Source organism: Musca domestica, unplaced genomic scaffold, assembly GCF_030504385.1.
Source record: "Musca domestica strain aabys unplaced genomic scaffold, Musca_domestica.polishedcontigs.V.1.1 57, whole genome shotgun sequence".
Taxonomy (NCBI): domain Eukaryota; kingdom Metazoa; phylum Arthropoda; class Insecta; order Diptera; family Muscidae; genus Musca; species Musca domestica.
Window position 1 is genome coordinate 3,861,837 of NW_026712358.1, and position 7,816 is coordinate 3,869,652.

The window sequence follows — 7,816 nt, forward strand, 5'->3', positions numbered from 1 at the left end:
TTATATGGGGGCTTAACGAAGACCGGGACCTATATGTGCAATTTTCTATTATAGGTGTTGTACGCATTAAGAACTTCAAATTAGAAATTTGAAACATTTCCGGTGAAAAGTGTGAGACAAATCATCATAATGGGATGATGTCAATTTACAGCAAATTTTTATTAAAATTGTGACTTAAGCAGCCAAAACCCTTAAATCTGTCGGTACAGTTATATGGGGGCTATACCAAAACGTGGACCTACATAGCCCATTTTCAATACCAAAAGTCCTACAGAATAAACACACATTTGAGGAAAATTTTAGTAACCTACTTCATTTCGTTCGGTAGCTAGAGTGATTTCCACAGATGGACGGGCGAACATCGCTAAATCGGTATAGAATTGTACACTGATACAAACAGGGTGAGATAAAAAACTGCAACAAAGTCAAACACCATAACTTTTAAATTTTTTTTCAATTTTATTGAGTGGAAGCAAAAAATGTCGGAAATAGCATAACATTTTAGAATAAGTTTAGATTTGTTCGAATTGGTCACCTTTGGCACGAATTGTGGCCTGAAAATGTTGCTCTGCAGTATTTTTGCCCACTCCCGGAGCGTTGAGGGGATCGACACTTTCCTGTTGGAATATCCAAGGTCTGCGGCCAAAATGTTTGCGTGCCCAAGGCTTTAATACACCCTCCAAAATATTTTCGCCATAATATTGGGCATTTATTCTGATGCCACCGTCGATTAATACGAGCGGAGAGCGACCATCGCTTGAGTTCTGGTGACCAACCGAAGATGCACATTTTCAGCTGACCTCTTTGGCAAGTAAGCACGATCATTTTGTTTGTTTACAAACTGCTGGACAACGAATGTTTTCTCATCGGAGAAAACCAAATTCGGCAGCTAACCACTTTCGGCCAAGCGAAGAAACTCTTTAGCTTTTTTGAGTCTATTTTCTTTCTGTTGCGGTATAAGTTCTTGCACTTTTTGGAATTTCAGTGGCTTTAACCTAAGACATGATCAGCTCTTGAGTCATTTTTCGGCCATAGCGACGCGGGTTTCGATCAAGTCGCTTTTTTAATTTCGAATCTTTTCTGCTGATGTTGCTGTTTTCTTCCGTCCACTTCTTTGACGTCAGGCTACGCTACCTGTATCACGGTAACGAGCGATGGTACGAGACACAAAAGATTTATTCACATTTAAATGCTGGAGTGCTCTAACGATAGCCACTTGTGGTTCTCCAGCCAAACATAAAGAAATCACACGATCACGCTTGAATTCTATCACGAATAACTTTTTTTCCCGAAAATCCTCACCAAGATGATTTTGTACGCTTGTAAACAATTCAATGAGCTGTCACTGGAATAATTTTAATAGCTGTCGGACGAGTTGCTTAAAAATGACAGCAGTCTAAAGTTGGTTGCAGTTTTTTTTATCTCACCCTGTATACCTAAAGTATATGGATTTTAAGGAAGCTCTCCGGATATTTCGAAAAATGGGGAAAAAGGGAATTGGCCCCGTCCATTTAGGTTACTTTATAGTGTAAACTTTCAAAACGCCGATACACGTGTCTTCTACTTATAACTCTACTTTCATAATCTGCGGAAATTTTTCCTGTAATTATTGAAAAAATCTAATTCTGTCGCACATTTTTATAATTATATGAAGACCAGAAACGAGGATGCTATTGAATTGAATTTTTTAATAATATTTGCCATCAATTGATTCATCGACGACAACCCTCTACAAATTACCCGCTGTGTAAAATACCTAAACGTCACACCGGCAGAATCTATGAACCATGCCGACGACTACTCAGGGTACCGTGTAATGTGGCATCAGCATTTTGCTACATGAGACATGTCGCCTAAGACCGTCGGCGACTGTGTGGTTGGGTTTTTTAGTTTAATTTTGAACAGGTTTGAAAGGAAATTGAGACATCAAATAGTTTAGCTAGTTTGCACAGAGATAGCCTTCTTGTGTCCTCTTGCGTCCCTTCCCAAGCAGCATCCACTCTCCTCACCACCATAAGATGGCCAAGTTATGAAAAACAAACCACGGTTTAAAGTGTAACATGGTAGATGGCAACTAAATCATAAGATTTGGCCATTAACATGCGGTTTATGGAGTATCAATTGATCGACAATTTCATTAAATACCAAAATCTTGTCTTGTGTCTCTTCGGAGAGAATCGTCGCAGAATGGACAAATCCAATGTGAGACATCTAGAATTGAACAAGATATTTGTGAGATTTTTGTGTTGATTGTCGGGTCTTTTTTGAAAAAGGCTGCGCTTAAAATTCTTTAAATTCAGTGCAACTAATGGAAATTCTCTGCAATACATTGTTGAATGTTTTGCAGGATGTTCATGTGTCGCTTGTAACTGATTTGTCAAAGTAGGGGGGCCACCAAAGGCGTTTTCAAACTCAAAATCGTCGAGAAAAGAAACTAAATTTTATTTAAATGAATATTGTCACGCTCTAGACTCCGTTTATTGTTTTAAAATAACACATTGAAGATTTGCACTGAGAACCATGCAGAGATTAAGGCCAATTCTTTAAAACTTAAAAAAAATAATTGAATCTCTATCAGCTGCCAAAAGTTCAAGCATTTTGTGGCGATTGAGAAAATAAATCATTTTCTAATAGAATCGATAACATATTTTCAATCAAAAAATAATCACATGGCTTGGCAGACCAACACCAAAGGGTTGATTTTACAGCTATGGCAGGCATTTTAACAGCTTCCTAACCGTAAGGAAGAATTTAACCACATTAACGATCCACTGCTGTTGGCCAAGACAACAGCCGCATCAAAATAAAGGTCACCGAGATCAGTGTAATATTCATTGATTATCTCCTTTGCCGAGTAATGGACGGAGGCAAATGGAAAACTAGAAAACTTCCGTTATCCATAACAACAGCTACAAGAATGAAGATGCCTTTTGCGCACCAATCACCCAAAGGAGATGAAGTAGAACAAAATGCCAAGAACAAAAAAAAAAAAAAACTCATTCCAGATGCTCTGCAGTAATGAACACAAAGTGTGACCTTTAATGTTGGCCAGAGAAATTCTTCTTGTTCATCATCGTCAGCATCATTGCCGCCGCAACATCCTCTAACTTTGCCACCGACATGTTCGGACAGTGTGACACAAAATGACTGCTAGCTGGAGAATATAACAAAATACAATTTTTTAGATTAAAAAAACAAAAATCTTTACCAAATTCCTAAAAAATACTTAAAAAACAAAGGGGCTGAAACTCTCTTAATTTCGAAAAAAAAATCTGGAAATGCCAATTAAAAAGTTAATAATTTGTTATATCAAATCGGAGTCTTTCTAGCCCAGTTTTGAAGAATTAATAAATGAAAATTGTCCCACTGTGCAGCGTCGTCCTCTTTGTGCTAACATTATTTTATGTCAGCTGGCCGGTGGTAAGGAAAATGCCCATAAATTCCTTTGGTTAATACGAAACAGCAGCATCAGTGGCCTATCCAACCAACCGAACAATGCCTACTCTCAATGGGTTTATGGATGTGGATGTAGTCGACTCGATTATAATTTCCGCATGACCATAAAATGGTAATAATTTTCATCTAATAACGTTTTTGAGAGTTTAATCTGATTTAAAAGAAAACCCCAGAAGACCGTTACATGGCGCGTTCGCAGGTTAGGAATGTCGAATATTGAAAAAGTTGGGAAATGTGGGAGAAAAAAATACAGACAGCATTCTTGAACACTTTAGATGAGAAAATGACCGTTGAGAGAGTCTCAACTGTCTAGATAGACAGGATCAACTGCCAATATAGACAGGCTGACTACATAGACAGGTCCAACTGTCTAGATATACAGGCTCAACTGCCTATATAGACAGGCTCAACTGTTTATGTAGACAGGCTCTCGACGGTTCATAGACAGGCCCTCAACTGTCCATAGAAGGGCTCTCAGATGCCTATAGCCAGGCTCTCAGCTTTTTATAGTCAGGCTCTCAGCTGTCTATAGACAGGCTCACATCTGTCTATAGACTGGCTATCAGCTGTCTATAGTCAGGCTCTCAGCTGTCTATAGACAGTCTCTCAGCTGTCTATAGACATGCTCTCAGCTGTCTATAGACTGGCTCTCAGCTGTCTATAGACTGGCTCTCAGCTGTCTATAGACTGGCTCTCAGCTGTCTATAGTCAGGCTCTCAGCTATTTATAGTCAGTCTCTCAGCTGTCTATAGACTGGCTCTCAGCTGTCTATAGACTGGCCCTCAGCTGTCTATAGACTGGCTATCAGCTGTCTATAGTCAGGCTCTCAGCTGTCTATAGACAGATTCTCAGCTGTATATAGACTGGCTCTCAGCTGTCTATAGACTGGCTCTCAGCTGTCTATAGACTGGCTCTCAGCTGTCTATAGACTGGCTCTCAGCTGTCTATAGACTGGCCCTCAGCTGTCTATAGACTGGCTCTCAGCTGTCTATAGACTGGCTCTCAGCTGTCTATAGACTGGACCTCAGCTGTCTATAGACTGGCTCTCAGCTGTCTATAGTCAGGCTCTCAGCTATTTATAGTCAGGCTCTCAGCTGTCTATAGACAGGCTCTCATCTGTCTATAGACTGGCTATCAGCTGTCTATAGTCAGGCTCTCAGCTGTCTATAGACAGACTCTCAGCTGTCTATAGACAGACTCTCAGCTGTCTATAGACTGGCTCTCAGCTGTCTATAGACTGGCTCTCAGCTGTCTGTAGACTGGCCCTCAGCTGTCTATAGACTGGCTATCAGCTGTCTATAGTCAGGCTCTCAGCTGTCTATAGGCTGGCTCTCAGCTGCCTCTCAGCTGTCTATAGACTGGCTCTCAACTGTCTATAGACAGGCTCACAGCTGTCTATAGACAGATTCTCAACTCTCTATAGATACGCTCTCAGCTGTTCTATAGACAGGCTCTCAGCTGTATATAGGGTAAAGTTAAGCTCATAAGTTTCTCAAGAGGGTGATAAGGGAAGAATCAAAAAGTCTGCCTACTTATGTCAGTCGTCGATACTGTCGCCATCTGCATTCGGCTAATTTGGTGGGAAAAATCCGAACTTTACATTGTTCCCATATACAATGAGAATTATTTCCCATAAAATACCAACATCAATGGCGAGTAAATGTGAATAAATATCAGAAGGTGGAGTGAATATCAATACGAATCGTAGGAGGTATAAAAATAAATGAGATGGTTCCATTTCTCATCTCTTGCAAAATTTCCTGAATTTTAATTTTCGACATTATCTCCAATTTCCTCAATAGTACTCCATATCCTCCAATCCTCATTGACATCCCTATGCTATGTATGTAAAAAAATGTAACAGCATTACACAACCCATTGAGCAGAAGCTGCAACAAATGCCAGTTAAGCTCAAGCTTCATCAGTTCAGCTTTGCTAAGGTAGGAGCTTCTTAACCGCAACATCAGCACCAGTAACCAAGAAGGAATGGGTGTAGGTACGGATGTGAGTGTGTGTGTGTGTGTTTGTATGTGTAACGGTTAGTCTGACCAAAGCCAGGCCAGACCAGCACCGCACCGCAAACTGTTCAGATCAGCAGTAATCAAGCAAAGATCACTACCTACAGACAACGCAGTTGTGGCCAGCCAACTCATTCACCACCAACTAACCATCCAGCCACAAAACTGTGGCACACAGCTGTGTGGCAAAGTCAGCTTTCAGCCAGGGACACTATTCGATTTGAAAACGAAACCTAGAAAACAAAAACAACAAACCGAGAAAATAGATCTAAGCAGTTCCTGAAGCGAAGGACATCTTGATGTTTTTTTGTTTTGCTGGTGTGGGGCTTGGGCCTCTTTGCCTCGGCCTGGCATGCATTCGGTATGCATTACTCCGGCTGATGATTGTGCACTAATTGCACAATTTGTGCAACAGTTTGTGGCGGCAGTGGTGGTGTGAGTTTGTGGCTACAACACCACCAGCAAAAAGGTTTGCCACCCTCCTGCCTCATCAGCCGCAACCGACCAACCGAACTACCGACTTTGGGCAGTGGGGTGCATTTATGCCATCAGTCTGTATATTTGGTGGCCTGCATGTCTGTGACTTTACACACGTATCCCGAGGTGTAGTAGCTGCACTCACTCACACACACACACATACTACCATCAAATATATGATGCCTTTGGCCAACCACTGGTAAATGCTGGGCCGTAGCTGTTTCTTATTTTTAACTTTGTTTTTGTTCTTTATTTTTTTCAGATGCTGATATTTTTGAGTGGAGCATTCGGTATTCGTTAGTTTTGGCCCAGTTGGCATACATTTCATAGGTACGACAACACCACCAACAACAACACCACCAGCAACAAAATCCACAACATCATCCATCCATCGGGGCACAGCATAGAAATAGTAACAGCCAAACGAAGAAAAAAAGCGAAAAAAAAAACAGCAACGATGACTTGATGACGACCACACCCAATCTAATTCAATGCAATCGCTTCGCGCACCGGCAACAATTGCACAAAAAATCGGCCAACAACAACAACAGCAGCAGCACCAAATGCAACTGCGACAACGGCAATAGCCAGCCACCAACCACCACCAAATGTACGACGCCCGGCGAAAGTGTTTCTTAACGATGCCAAGACCCAGAAAGACCAAACAACCATCTATCCAGTCAACCAACCAGCCATCTAGCCGGGTAGCTGGTTTTCTAGCGGCAGCCTGCAATGCCAGAGACGAACGGATGGACAGACTGGGACGGACACTCAAGCTGCATATTTTACTGTTTTTTTTTAAGTTAGTTACCAATTGATATTATTTAAATGTGCTCTGCCCAGTCAGCTCCGATCCGCTCAGTTCACTTCGTTTCGTTATGTTTTTTATTTTTTTTTTATAATTTTTTTCACTTCATTTTTGGGGTGCTTAAAATGGGTTTAGGTCTTTTAGAAAACCCTAGCCTGATTGCATGTTGGCGGCTGTAACGAAACAAAAATGTTGAGTATTTGACACCAGATATTAACCCAATCCGGGGTAGGTCGTAAGTCACTGGATCAATGAAATACTTTCGTTTGACGGTATGCCAAAAAAGGCTTACAAGGATCGATGTGTGGTTATCTATTAAAATGAACAAGGATGAACAAATGTAATTTTGCAGGACGAAACTGTTTATTCTTTTCTTCTATAAGATATCCCAGTAAGCCGAGAATTTAAAAAGCAAAATCGGGTCTGGATGAGGACTCTAGACATGAATTTCTCGGTACCAATGATGCTTTAGAGTGATGAGGTGATGTTTGGGTCCCACTAAATTTGCCAAACCTCTGCGCTGGTCCTCACATAAAGAGGACTATTCTACGTTGGGATATTATGTGTCCATGTGCCTATTAGTGTTACGGGTTTGCAGTCATGGTACCGACTGTATTGTGACGGCGCTTCATTGATACCTGGGCGCCTCAACGAAATATTAGATCTAGTTACCGAGTCCTTGCCATGGTACGAAGAATATGACATGTGTGACCTCAGTCCTTTCACAAAGCAATGAGGTATGGAAGACGATATGTTTAACGCTGTGTACTTCTAGCAAAGCCCCCTGTCTGAAGAGGAAGAGGGCATGTTGGTCTAGGCCTCGTTCTCTAGTCAGCGGTTGACACCCAAGAAAGTCGACCTGGACAGTACAAGCAGGCCCAATACCAATTTGTCAGTAAATACCAACAAGCCTGACTCTCAAGGCAAGAGGCTATAGAGGTAAAAGGTGGAAAGAGCGGCGCTTCCATTTTTTAAATGGAAGAGCGGCTAAGCTCTCCCGATACCAAGAGCGCCAAATCCAAGGAACTGCAATATAAAATGGCATATCGGCGTGCAT